Source organism: Bison bison, unplaced genomic scaffold (genome assembly GCF_000754665.1).
Source record: "Bison bison bison isolate TAMUID 2011002044 unplaced genomic scaffold, Bison_UMD1.0 scf7180017864043, whole genome shotgun sequence".
Taxonomy (NCBI): Eukaryota; Metazoa; Chordata; class Mammalia; order Artiodactyla; family Bovidae; genus Bison; species Bison bison.
This window is the reverse complement of record NW_011494615.1, coordinates 8,668,796-8,683,598: the sequence shown is the minus strand read 5'-3', so window position 1 is coordinate 8,683,598 and position 14,803 is coordinate 8,668,796. Positions and strand designations below refer to the sequence as shown.

The 14,803-nt window shown below is 44.5% G+C and overlaps 1 protein-coding gene and 1 non-coding gene across 2 annotated transcripts in view; one reads left to right on the top strand and one right to left on the bottom strand.

Annotated features, from left to right (window-relative positions):
- Nucleotides 1-14,803, bottom strand: part of OSBPL10 (oxysterol binding protein-like 10) — a 344,792-nt gene that overhangs the window by 277,304 nt on the left and 52,685 nt on the right. The gene's annotated exons all lie outside the window — the stretch shown is intronic.
- On the top strand, nucleotides 13,518-13,594 carry TRNAG-CCC. The gene has a single exon. It is a non-coding gene; the product is annotated as a tRNA-Gly (tRNA).

The window sequence follows — 14,803 nt, the reverse complement described above, 5'->3', positions numbered from 1 at the left end:
CACAGCAGTAAAGAATCCAACTACCAAAGCAGAAGATAAGGAGACATGGGTTCGATCCTTGGGTCAGGAAGATTCCCTTGGAGTAGGAAATAGCAACCCACTCCAGTATTCTTGCCTGGAAAATTCCATAGAGGAGCCTGGTGGGCCACAGTCTATGGGGTCACAAAGAGTTGGACATGACTGAGCACACGCGTACCAACAAAGTTAGCTGCTGCTGCTGCTAAGTCGCTTCAGTTGTATCTGACTCTGTGTGACCCCAGAGACGGCAGCCCACCAGGCTCTCCGTCCCTGGGATTCTCCAGGCAAGAACACTGGAGTGGGTTGCCATTTCCTTCTCCAATGCATGAAAGTGAAAAGTGTCCGACTCCTAGCAACCCCATGGACTGCAGCCTACCAGGCCCCTCCGTCCATGGGATTTTCCAGGCAAGAGTACTGGAGTGGGTTGCCATTGCCTTCTCCGAAAGTTAGCATAAGTATCCAATTAAGACAATCAGCTTTATAGCACTGTACTGCAATAGGTTTATAATACTTTTCACACAAATAATACATAAAAACAAACAAATACAAAAAAATAAAGAAAACATTTTTAATCTTAGAGTACAATACCTACAGTACAGAAGGACAGTCCAGCGGCTTGCCTACAGGGGCTGGCACCAAGTGAACAGGCAAGAAGAGTTACTGACCGGAGGCGGGAGAGGAGGCGGGAGAGGGTAGAGCTGAAGGATCATCAGCAACAGGAGACCGAGGGCACGCTGCAGTTTCACTCACACCTGACCTTTGCACCTTTGAGAGTTTGCAACTTGAAGGTTTGTATGTAGGGCACTTGCTGTACTGAAGCAGAGATTTGCACCTGTGAATTCTCATATCTTTGTATGTTCATGCCTTGGAGTTCCTCTCATTCACCACAACCCCTAACCCTTGTTCAAGAACTGGGAGAAAGCCACACAGGTGAGGGGCGAAAAGTTTTAAAAGCCCCAAAGGGCTATGCTTCATAATCAAAATGAAGAACAAAGAGAGAGAATAAATTAAACATGAGCCACAACCAGTAAAATAAGGTCATGAAACCCCTGAGGGATGAGATCACGTTAGTTACATTTATAACATCACCTCTATCCTAAAGCGCAAAATCTTTAAGAAAAATAACAGACTTGCAGACGTTATTGAAAACCCTACAGAAAAATGAACACTCAGGTCCTTACAAAACTTTGATTCAGAGGTACTGATTTAAAAAAAAAAAAAAACAAAAAACAGGCAACACATAACCAAAGCATCCTGTTCATTTGGCATCTATCTTAACCTGCCTGGGGCGGGGAGGGGGTTGCGGAAAAACCACTAATTGAGAGTTTCAGGAATGACTCATACATATATTAAGGTGACTTTTTAAAGTTTATCTGCATGCTGCCAGCCAATAATTATTGTGTGAACCACCACACCCCAGTACTCTGCTCTTGACTTAGATGACACACGCCCTGGCATCTACCTCAGACTTGCACAACAAAGCCCAGAATACACATTCACACCCACATAACTCCATCAAGACTGGAAGTTTAACTTGAAGGTACCAAAGGATGCTGAAAGGAGAAGACAGAAATATAAGAACTATTGTTCAAAAGTCAATCCATTATCAGGTCTGTGTTTATGGAATACTGGTACCATCTGATCAGACATAAGAAAAAAAAAAAAAAATTCAAAACATACATTCCACAAAGAACATCAGAAAATTCATACCTGTAGAAAAAGGGCTAAATATCTATGACTACCTTTGTATTCATATTCTTTTGTTCCTTTATTTTTTAAATTAAAACATGCATAGTTGATTTACCATGTTGTGTTAGTTTCAGGCATATAACAAAGTGATACATACATGTGAATGTATTCTTCTCCAGATTCTTCTCCATTATAGGTTATTATAAGATACTGGATGTAATTCCCTGCACCATACAGCAGATCTCTGTGTTTTTCTGTCTTATACACAGCAGTGTGTACATCTCAATCCCAAACTCCTAATTCACCCTCCCCTCCTCTCTTCTTGAAGGCAGCATTTCCCAAAGGGTCTTCCATACAGTTTCAAAAACAAAATAAGTCCCCACACTCTAAACAAGTTCAAAGACTGCTTCCTACGTCACCCTCATATGCATTAGGATTGCATTCAGCTACATCTTGTGAGTCTCTCCGAGCACAAAGAGATCAAATCAGTCAATCATGAAGGAAATCAACCCTGGATATTCACTGGAAGGCCTGATGCTGAAGCTGAAGCTCCAATACTTTTGCCACCTGATGCAAAGAGCTGACTCGTTGGAAAAGACCTGATGCTGGGAAAGACTGAGGGCAGGAGGAGAAGGGGGAGACAGAGCATGAGATGGTTGGATGGCATCACCGACTCAATGGACGTGAGTTTGAGCGAATTTCGGGAGATAGTGAAGGATAGGGAAGCCTGGCTTGCGGCAGTCCGTGGGGTCACAAAGAGTTGGACACAACTTAGCAACTGAACAACAACACATCATAAAAACTCAACTACAATGGTTTAACAAATAGGGCTTTATTTTTAGACCAGAACAATTCGTCCAAGATGGAATGTCTAAGGCCCGTGGAGTAGCTTCAGGAAGCCATCAAGAACTGCTTCCAGCTTCCTGATAGGCCACTGCTAGCACATGGCGGCTGTTCTCCTGGTACAAGTTGGCTAGAGTTCATTCCAGCAGGAAAGACCATGGCACAGGCGTGTGTCAGTGTCCTGGTACCTTGTTTATCGAGAAAGCAATGGCTTTCCTTGGAAGACACGCCCTGCAGACACTTGACTGACATCTTATTTTGGCCAACACTGGGTCACTTCTAATGGCAAAGGAGTCCAGGGAGGTGAAAATTTCTAACTAGGTACATTGCTACCTACAGCAAAACCAGAGTACCAGAAAGAAACAGGAGATTGAATGGTTATTTAGAAATTTAAAAGATTCATCCCATACATCTTAGAAATTCAAAGATGCATGTTTGATATGAAAGTCGCTGAGAAATTGTGCTGTAAATAAACCTGTTTAACTTGTTTTAACACAGCACTTCTCAAACTTATTTGAACACAAAGTTCCTTATTTCCTTAAACAGCCTGTTGAAACACCATTCGGTGCAACGGATCTTGGAACACACTGCTTTGGAAACAAAAAGAAGAAAAAATACTTGTAAGAAAGAGTCTGTTTTCATACTTAAGGTAGAGAAAATATGCTGCATTAAAACAAAGCACTCTGGAAATAAAAAATGAAGTGACAGAATTCTACAATCAGGAGCTGACGTGTTTTCATTTTTTATGTGAAGTCACAATTCTGGTGAGAAAAAAATCTCTTTTCCCTTTATGCCTTCAAAGACATCTCCTTTCTACCATCCCTTCTCAACTCCAAAACTTTTTTTTTTAATTCTGTAACTTCCCCCATCTGAACATTTCAACCTGGCCTTTAAAAGCCCATTCTGGAGTTTCTCCAAGATCTCACTTCTCCTTTGGTTCCGTTTCTCATGCTTTAATTACTTTTCTTTCTTCTGCCATTTTCTTACACTAATAAATCAATTTGAGGTTTCGCACTGAGTGAGCTCTTCCTGTATAATTTTTTTAATGTATATTTATCTATTTCTGGCTGTCCTGGGGCTTTGTTGCTGCATCAGCTCGTCTCTGGTTGCAGCAGGTGAGGCTACTCTCTAGCGGTGGTGCACAGGCCTCTCACGGCAGTGGCTTCTCCTGCTGTGCAGCACAGGCTCGAGGGCACGCAGGCTTCAGTAGTTGCAGCTTCCAGCCTCCAGAGCACAGGCTCAAGAGTTGTGGTGCACAGGCTTAGTTGCTCCATGACACGTGGGATCTTCCTGGATCAGGGGTCGAATCCATGTCTCCTGCATTGGGAGGCAGACTCTTTGCCACTGAGCCACCACTGAAGCCCTTCTATACAATTTTTACTCAATTTTTTCAACCACCATTGTAACAGGGAAGAACAAAACCTGACTCCATGTTGGATCTGTTTCCTTCAACCTTTGCTTTCTGTTGCTTTTGTTACTACAACCACTAAACGGACACTGTCTGTAGCTATAAGCATGCACAGTGGCCTGTGTGGGGAACCCTGCCCCTCTGCCAGAATGTTCAACTAAACTGCCTTTGTTCAGCTCACAGGGAGACATTCTGACCCTGCCCACCTGTGAATGGCTGCCAGAAGGAAGAAATGAACACATCCCCACATCCCCTCCCCGAGGCTGGCCACGCCAGGAGATATTTTGCAAGACTTACGGCCATTTAACTTTACTTCCTCACCACCTACATCTCCCCTCCTCTGTTCCATAAAAGAAACTGGCATCCAGACCCTGATAAGATGTACTCTAGGACTCTACTCCTCCATTGTCTCGGATGCCCAGCTTTCCAAATAAAGTTGCTATTCTTTGCCTCAACACCTATCTCCCGATTACTGGCCTGTCATGCAGTGAGCAGACAAGAGCATGGACTCAGTAACACCATTCTTTGATAACCGACGGAGGTTGCTGTTAATTAAATGCTGTTGCAGATGCCAGTGCTGTTTCCAAGAAGAAATGTTCATATTTTTAAGAAAAACACAGGAGAAGCATTCAAAGCATAATCTTTCATCCTGATACTAAAGCTTTTGAAAGAAAGCCACTCAGTCATACCTAGTTCCATTAAAATAATCATTTCTTTTAATTCACTTTGATTTTTTTTTAAAAAAAGAGGGAAAGACTACATTTTTCTCATTTTTCAAAGCCCATCAATTTTCCACAGAACCCATCATATTTCCTTGCCAAAAAATCCAATGTTTCTCTTTTCTGGAAGAGAGGTAAGAAAATGCCATCTTTTACTTCCTGAAAGAAAAAAATTAAATAGGTCAAATATATAAAACTTTCATGGAAAAAGGCAACACTTCATTTAAGCCATTAAAGGAAAATGTGTTGCAACTTCCCAGTGGAACTCCATTCTCTATAACAGGAAAGGTCTATTCACTGCTGAGAGAACCAGACATGGCTCTCACACTGTTAGGAGAAGCACACTGTCTGAAACTGCCCACCCAGGCCAGACACCACAGTAACCATTTGCATGAGTTATTTTATGACAGGCTGCTGCTGCTGCTGCTAAGTCGCTTCAGTCATGTCCGACTCTGTGCGACCCCATAGACGGCAGCCCACCAGGCTCCCCCATCCCTGGGATTCTCCAGGCAAGAACACTGGAGTGGGTTGCCATTTCCTTCTCCAATGCATGAAAGTGAAAAGTGAAAGTGAAGTCGCTCAGTCGAGTCTGACTCCCAGCGACCCCATGGACTTCAGCCTACCAGGCTCCTCTGTCCATGGGATTTTCCAGACAAGAGTACTGGAGTGGGCTGCCATTGCCTTCTCCATGACAGGAGGTCCTAGTAAGGAACACGAAACTAGTAAGCCACCACCAATCAGAAGAGTTCTGGAAAGGTCAAAAGGAGACATCACGTGTCTGACCACCTCCCAGAATCCTTCTCACTGCCATCCATCTTGGCTGAGTAACGCATGCGCCGCCAGGACGGACTCTGTCAGAATGATTGGCCAAAGACAACCTGGAAATTAATCCAATCAAAATAAAACCCGAGACTGCGAGCCATGTGGCAGAGCGGTTCTCCTGGGTTCTCCTACCCTATCACTCTCCTCCCAGGCACCTTTCCAATAAAAGCTTTTGCTTTGTCAGCTCATATGTCTCCTTGGACAATTCATTTCCAAGTGTTAGATAAGAGCCCACTCTCAGGCCCTGGAAGGGGCCCCCTTCCTGCAAGAACACCACTTTACAGAGACTCTGAATGGAACTGAACCCTTAAACCAACTGAACTGAGCTGGTCTTCCTGTGCTCCTATTTTCTAGAAACCAAGGAAAAAAAAAAAAAAAAGCAGTTGGGAATATTCACATCTCCAGTAGACAGGCCTCTAGAAAGTCAAAGGACCATAAAACATTCAGATGCCATCAAAGACCTTTGAGTGCCAAGTCCTGGCCATATGGATTCTCCATCCTCTTTAGAGGCTCATCACTCACAAAAGGGAGAAGGACATGGCCACCCACTCCAGTATTCTTGCCTGGAGAATCCCATGGACAGAGGAGCCTGGTGGGCTGCTGTCTATGGGGTCGCACAGAGTCGGACACAACTGAAGCGACTTAGCATGCATGCATGCATTGCAGAAGGCAATGGCAACCCACTCCAGTATTCTTGCCTGGAGAATCCCAGGGACAGAGGAGCCTGGTGGGCTGCCGTCTATGGGGTCACACAGAGTCAGATACGACTGAAGCGACTTAGCAGCAGCAGCACTCACAAAAGAGAAGGCATAGCCAACTCGCTCCAGGTCAGAAATTAGGACAGTATCACTTTAGGTCCAGAAGAACACTTCCCAAATTGCTTCCAGAGAGGAGACACGATCCTCCCAACCACCAGGGGAGCTAGAGAACCATATGGCTACTTGCTCCCATCATGCCTCTCTGCCCCACACCAAGCTGAAGCTCCTTCCTGCCCCCAGCCATCCTTTCCCACAATCTTAGACCCATATCCCCATCCTGATTCCCATCTCAATTCCTGTTCCCATACCCCTTGGAACCACCTCTTACCCCAACCTCTCCTCCTTTATTGGCTGAAATGGCCACTTTTGATGGCAGCACACCATACTGTCTTCTTCCTCCACAAAGCCACCCTTGGGTGACACTTCCTTCTACCTCTAACAGTCCTTCTCTCCCATCAGTTGAAGACCGTGTCACCTGGCTCATCTTCTTTGAGACACCAAGTCCAGCTGTCATTCTGAGTGACCTTAGAAGTCCCCAAGCACTCTGCCTAGTTGACTCCTTGTCCTCATTCTGTAAGCTTCTTCTCTGCATTACTGCTTTCCTCCCAAAGATCCATCCTGGACCTTCTCCTCACCACTTAGAACTGCTCCACCTCTGGCTAGACCTCCAAACACCTCACTCCACCTCTTTTCATCCTCTATAAACTCCTTTCCCTTCAGACCTCTCTCTCAGAGCTTCACTGACTACACCAACGCCCCCATTTAACCTGATGCTCCAATCTGCTGGTCCCTCTGTTTCCCACTTCTCTTGAGTCCTTTGTCTCTATTTCTTTCCTCCTCCATTTTCCATTGACCACTGATTGGCCAAGGATCTCAATTATGTTCTGCTCCATATACACTCACCCAGCCAAATCCCATCACCTCCTCCGTGCCCATACCCAGGACATTCAACACCAAGGAGAAAACCACAAATTTGCTAAAGCTGATGGTGTAACAGGTTCATGGGTCTTCATTCTCAAGAGACCCTCAGAGCTGCCAGAACACCTGCTCAGTATTTCTCCTAGACCCTTCAAAGGGTCTTTTCAAACCTCCTCCACCTTACACAAACCGTGGAACCCACCACTTCTGCCTTTTCCCTCTCCACCTTCAGAAAACGGCCTCACTTCCTGCTTCGCAGAGAAATGAAGCAAGAATGGCTTCAATTTCCTGCTCCACACCACACGCTCCTCTCCTTCCGTGCCCTTTTCCCTCCCTCCTAGCCTGCCTGGGACTCCACCCACTCCTGACTTCCCAGGCATGTGCTTGCCCTCATGCCCTCAAACTGCTCTACCATCCTCCCCTCCGTCATCACTTGAATGTGCCAAGACTACCATCTTGGGAAAAACATCCTGCTTCCAACCTACAATCTGCTCTAATTATCATTCTCTTCTTCACAGCCAAGCTTCTAGAGATGTCTCTGCCATCTTCTCTCCCCTCTGCTAACTCTGGCCTCCCTCCCCGCACCTCCGGCAAAACTCACACCAGCCTGGTCTTAGCTGCCAAACTCCACCAGCACATTTCAGACCGACCTCCCTTATTCCTCTCTCCACTTCCTAGTCCCACACACACTCCTGCTTGTCCTTGTATCTGGCGGACCCATCTTTTTCCCCTGCCTCCATCACTGCTTTTCAAACTGTAAGTCTTCAACCTTCAAAAAATCAACTCAGAGCAGAGTTTCTCATTGGTGTTACTTACATTTTAGCCACATGGTTCTTTGTTGTGGGGGCCACCCTGTGCCTTAGAAGCTGTTTAGCAGCATCCGAAGTATCTACGCACCAGATGCCAGTCGCACAGAGCAAATATGTCTCTAGACATCATCAAACCAGCATCACTCCCATTTGAGAACCACTAGCATAGGGCGTTGCAACCCAGGTTTTTTTTTTTTTTTAAGAAAATGAAATAAAATAGAAACTACTACGATATATCTCCTAAGAAAGAATAAAGACCTTTCATTAAACATTGGTCTCTGCATCTTGTTGGAACTTGTCTACATGTGTACATGTGGAACAGAAAATATTTCTTTCTGTAAGTCAGAGTCAGAACACTTTAAATTGGGAATTCCCTGGTGGTCCTGCGGTTAGGACTCTGCACTTCCACTGCTGAGGGCCCAGGTTTCAATCCCTGATCTGGAAACTAAGGTTCCACAAGCTCTGCGTCACAGCCAAAAAAAAAAAAAATGAACACTTTAAATTCCAGTGCTGTACATGTGGGTGCTCCCAAGGTTCTGTCCTGGATTCCCACCCTTTCAAAATCACCCAGCAATGCAAAAAAGGCAAAGACACACACAATAACCACTCAAGTACTCAGCACCCATCAAGAAAACAAAGCATCATCGACCAGATAAGAGCGGGGAACTGCGAACGCACCCCTCCCAGACTCCTGGAGGAAACCACAACTCCAATTTAACATTTCCCCCCCAATTTTACTGTGTTTGGATGTGAATCCTTAAGCAATATATAATACATCACTCAAGTTTAAAATGTTTTACATGTTCTTCTGCAACTTGCTTTTGTCCCCTTAACATTATGTTTGTGGGATTCGTGCATCCTGTTCTACACCACCATTCATTCATTCTGTAGTTGGTGGGCCCTACTACAGAATGAATGAATGGTTCATCCTCTCTATAATAATGAACATCCTCTCTAGAAGGGCAGTAATTCTGCTCCTGAGCACAAATCCAAGTGGATCTGTCACACATCTGCACAGAGTATACACACACCATTTATCCATTTTCTATTAGACTGTTATCTTTGTCTTATTGATATTAAGCAGTTCTTTCATATACTCGGAAACCAAGTGCTGCACCCTTGGTGATATGTTACCATATCTTCTCCCTGTCTTGGGTGGGTCTTTCTCCCATACCCAGTCATCTCCTCTACTCCCACGGCCTCTGCCACCATCCCCATGGTGACCACCGTCTGCTCCTCCCCTGCTGCCAGGTCGCTCTTCCGGCCTCCAGATTCACAGAGCCCATGGCCTCTCGGCCCCCTCTCCTCTGCCAAGTATCTCAAACTTAACTGTCCCAAATGAAACCTGTTGCCCCGCCCCGACTCTGCCCCTCCTGCATTCCTTCACTGGCTCAGAGAAAACACTGTCATTCCCACAGCCAGTGAGCCTCTCCTCTCGTCTCCATCTTGTTCATCACCTCCTCCTGTTTATTCAACTTCCTCAGTACAGGGATTTTATTCACCATGCTCCGCCTCCAGGATTTATTTCTGGACACTTCCATCTCTCAGTTGGACCATACACCATAGCCTCCCTGTTGCCCTTCAACTCATAATATATTCTTTAGAAGATAAGCAGACCTAGAAATCCCACTGTTATTTACCCGAGACAAATAAAATAAAATTCTCCCAAAAAAGGACTTGCATAAGAACATTTATAGCACCTTTATTTATCAAAACCAGTAACTAACAGCAACCCAAATGTCCAACTGAAGACTGGATGAACTAACTGTGGTTCATCCATACAATGGAATCAGCAGTAACCAACTCAGCAATAACTAATTCAGCAATAAAAAGGAGCTTCTACTTACAAATGCAATGATGTGGATGACTTTCAAATTATGTTGACTGAAAAAACATCAGACACAACAGAGCCTCTACCATGTGACATCATTTATGGGAACTCTAAGAAAGACATAACTGGAGATGAAAGTCAGAAAGTGGCCAGGGTGGGGGTGGGGGGGAAGTTGGGTGACTGAATGGAAAGGGACATGGAGGAACTTTCTGAAAGAATGGAGATGTTCCATATCTGGTTTGGGGTGGTGGTAACATGAGTGTATATGATTGTCAAAACTCATCAACCAAACTGGCCAATGACTAAAATCTGGCCATTTTACTTACATAATTATATTAACACACACACACACACATACACACACACACACATATGTATTTATTTATTTATGTGTGTCTCCAGCTAGAGTAAGTTTGCTAAAATTAAAATCTGGAATTAAAATCGGAACTCCCTGGCAGTCCAGTGGTTAGGACTCCATGCTTCAACTGCAGGGGGCATGGGTTCGCTACCTGGTCAGGAAACTAAGATCCCACAGGACCGCACAGAGTGGGGAAAAAAAATTAAAATCTGATCAAATTATTTCTCTGCTTACATTTTTTCTGAAAGTCCTGTGACCTTCAGAAGGTCGTACCTACCCACCTTTCCAATATTCACTCTTAACCCTTCTTCCCTGACCCTCCCTTATGGGCTATGCTACTCTCACACTGAAGTTCTTAAATCTTCCCAAGTGAATAATGTCCCCTTTCACCTCTGGCCTCCTCCACTTTGCACAACCCCACAACCCTTGATGTGGCTGACTCCTATTATCTTTCAAGACTCAATATGGGGGACTTCCCTGCTGGTCTACTGATTAAGATTTTGCCTTCTAATGCAGCAGGTGCGGATTCGATCCCTGGTTGAGGGCTAAGATCCCACATGTGTTGTAACCAAAAAAACAAAAAAAAGAAGAAGCAATACTGTAACAAATTCAACAAAGACTTTAAAAGCAGTCCACATCAAGGAAAAAAAAATACTTAAAAAAGGACTCTGTGGATGTCACTTCCTCCAGGAAGTCCTCCCAATCACTCAACATTAAATTAGACACCTTTCTTGGGCTCCTATTACACCCTGTGCTTATTGATAGCACAACCCCTTTGACTCTGAAATGCACCTGTCCATCTGCTTCCCCAGGACATAAACTCCCTGAGGACAGAGCCTGAAAGCCTGTCACTGCTGGATGGGCTGAGAACTGAGGAGGGCAAATCTTCAATGTTTGTTCAATGAGAAAGTGAAATACTCAAAGCATGTTTTCTCCTCAAGCTAAATATGGAGAGATGGGAACTCACAATATCAATACTGAAGGAAAAATAACTCCAAAACCAAAAAATAAATATTTTATATTGAACACGTCAATAACCACTTGGACACAGAAGACTGTATTATATCAGGGTCTGCTGCAAACAAAACAGAACAGTAACACACACAGACCCAGCCAGCTCTTACCCGAAAGCTAGGAGAGAAAGAAAATGAGAGTCATCTTAGGTAAATAAATAAATCTCAGGGAAGGCATACTGAAGACACAAGACGCTTTGATGAACAGAAAAGTGGTCACTTGTTCAGCTGACTTAAGGGAGCCGAGCGCTCGGCCAACAGACCTCTGCGAACTGTGTAAATTCCAACAGAAGCAGCGAAGAGCTGAACAATGATCTGGAAATGTACCCAGAGTTCAAAAGCATCATGTCTAGACATGTCAAACTCCCCTGAGAGGGATCTGGCTGCTTGCCTGCTGAAGGTCCCGGCTGACCCCAACTGCTTCCTTTCCATAAGCACTTTTAGATGGATGGCTAAGAAGTCACCTTTAGAAGAAGCAGCCTCTGCCACCCACCTTCTCTCGTGTCTTGGCAGGGCGCCGCCTCCCCTTCACAAGGGAGAGAAAACACACTCATGTGAAGCTGCAAGTGAAATGAATTCCTTAAATATCAGGAAGCAAAGAATATAAGTAAAGCTCTTCCTTCAGCACTTCTTGCTGCCAAATGAATTTCCGAAGCAAAATCGCACTGGCTGTATTTCTTCAAGGGCTGTCTGATTTGCCAGAATACTTTTGAATATTCCAGAACTGTTATGGGCTGCCAGTTATCACCAAACCTTTCCTTTCTTCCTTCTCCTCCCTGGTAAAAACTCAATATATGGCCCGAGATGAAGAGTAACACCTTTCCCTTTATAAATCTCTTAAACCCTCCTAGATGCCACATGAACCCCCTGCTCCATTATCTAGACCTGAGCCTGGCACCCGAAACCTTCAAAACAACACATTTACAGCACAGGGATATTTGTGGCGTCAAAGTGAAGCACAAAAATGGAGATAAATGAACCATGATTGACAGCCACTGTCAATCAAAGCAAATACATGGTCCAATCAGCCAACACAGTTTTGTCTTTTCTGAATATTTCTATTGAGATGGGTTAGATATCATCACTTATTCAAAGGACATGAATCTGAGCAAACTCCAGGAGATAGTAAAGAACAGGGAAGCCTGGTGTGCTGCAGTCCATGGGGTCTCAAAGAGTCAGACATTACTTAGCAGCTGAACAACAACAATTCATATTATAAAATTTTCTATTTAACAGTTTGTAGGTGTATAATTATATGGCATTAGTTATGTTCAAAATCTTGTGTAACCATCACTACTATCTATTCCCAACACTTTTCTGTTTTCAATCTTGTGGCTGTGCTTCAGGGCATACAGGATCTTAGTTCCCCCAACCAGGAATAGAACCTATGCCCCCTTCACTGTCAGCGGAGTCTTAACCACAGGACCACCAGGAAAGTCCTCCAAAATTTCATCACCCCAAATGGAAACTCTGTACCCATTTAGCAATAACTCCCCATCCCCATTCCCAAGCCCCTGGTGGCCTCTGTCTCTAGGAATCTCACATAAGTGGAGTCCTATCGCATTTGCCCTTGTGTGCCTGGCTGACCTGACTTAGCACAGGGTACTCAAGCTTCATCCACCTTGTCCTGTGCATCAGAACCGTACCAGCCTATGGTGAGTCACAGCCCATTGCATGGAGGGACCACACTGTGCTCATCCAGTCATCAGTGGGACACGGGCTGTTTCTACTTTTTGGCTCTTGTGACCAGTGTGCAGTGAACACTGTCACGCAAGCGTCTGTTTAAGTGCCTGCTGCCAATTCTTACGGGTATACACCTTGACGTGGAACTGCTGGGTCACACAACAGATAGTTTTTTAATAGTTTAAAAGGAAAAAATTTATTTTTTACTGATTATAAAAGCAATAGGCATTCATTGAGGAAACTCTGAAGAATAATTATACCACCCAAAGAAAACCACTGCTAATGTTTTGGAATATGCCATTAAAATTTTACTGTCTAGTTAGACACAGATGGATATTTTCACTCACACCAGCTTCTTCCCCCTTAACATTATTTTAGGAGCATGAACTCTGCTGTCATTAAAAGTTCTTCAGAAGCATCATTTAATATCCAAATGGTATTTCATCAGGGGGAGCATAATTTTCTTAACTATTCCCCTATTTAGGCTTTTCCCCATTTTTCATGGTTATAAATAACATCAATGAACATCTCCATGCATTATTAGTATTCTGGTGGACTTCTCTGATTGCCATCAGATGATATATTAGAACCACTGGGTCAAGCTACAGGAACATTCTTAAGGTTGATAAAGACTGTACGTCTGGGACTTCCCTCATGGTCCAGTGGCTAAGACTCTGCACTCCCAATCAATGCAGGGGACCCAGGTTCAATTCCTGGTCGGGGAACTAGATCCCACATGCTGCAACTAAGAATTCATATGCCACAACTAAAGATCTCACAGGCTGCAACGAAGATCAAAGATGCTGCATGCTAAGGGTCTTTGGCAACTGAGGCCCAGCACGGTCAAATGAACAAATGAATGTTTTTTTAAAAAAGACTGTACATCTGTCTTCCCTCAGTGTCATATCAATCTGCATTCCCGCCAGGAATGCTAAATGTCATGTTTTAATGTAAAAAGAACACAAATTATTAAAATTAAAAATGGTAAAAATTATAATAAAATATTAGCAAAATTAAAAGTGAACAGAAGAGTAGAACTCTTTTTTACACTGTGTGGGGTAACAACTTTTTTTGCAGGAATGCAGACACTGGGGGAAGGGGACAGTGGTTCAGAGAGCAGCATGAAGCACGCCCATCACCGTCTAAGGCAGACAGCGGCGGGAAGTGTATGTAGAGCACAGGGAGCTCACCCCACTGCTCTGTGACAGCCTAGGGGGCGGCACAGGAGGGAGGCTCAGACGGAGGGGACATAACAAACTTGCGGCTGCCCCGTACTGCTGTACGGCAGAAACCAACACAACGCTGTGAAGCAATTACCCTCCAACTACAAGAAATTTAAAAAAAGAAAGTGATCAGACTGGACGACCTGAGAGGTGAGCTTCTATCAAAATAAGTTTTCAAATGGAAAGCCCTATTCTGAATTAACAGACCTGCTAAAGCACCAATATATTCACATAGAGACACATGGAGAGAAAGATTTGTATAAAACCACCTTCTTCCTTATAGCGGCCCTCACTTCCCAAAGTTCCCCTGTCATTTTCACCCAACCGTGGATAGATTTAAAGGCAACTCTAATGCCTACAACATATTTACCTAGAAAAAATCCAGAGCTTGGGTTTTAGTAGAAAGGGCAGGTCCACCCTCCACCACTTTACCAACAAACACATCAAGAAACCAAATGGGGATTTTAAAATAAATCCCATGAGTGACACTCACTTGTCACTTAGAGACAAGCCCCATCCCGGCCAGGGTGGGGGCTTCACATGAATAGGGGACAAGCCACACCCACAGAGCGGACTTGGGAGTCACTACGCAGAAGGTGGTTCCCTAAACTGCCCTTCCACATCAGCCAGTGAGGGGTCGAAACCCCACCAGGGACTCGGGTCTACGCTACGGTCCCACTGGCAGCACCAGTGCCCAGGGGGCCCCGGGCC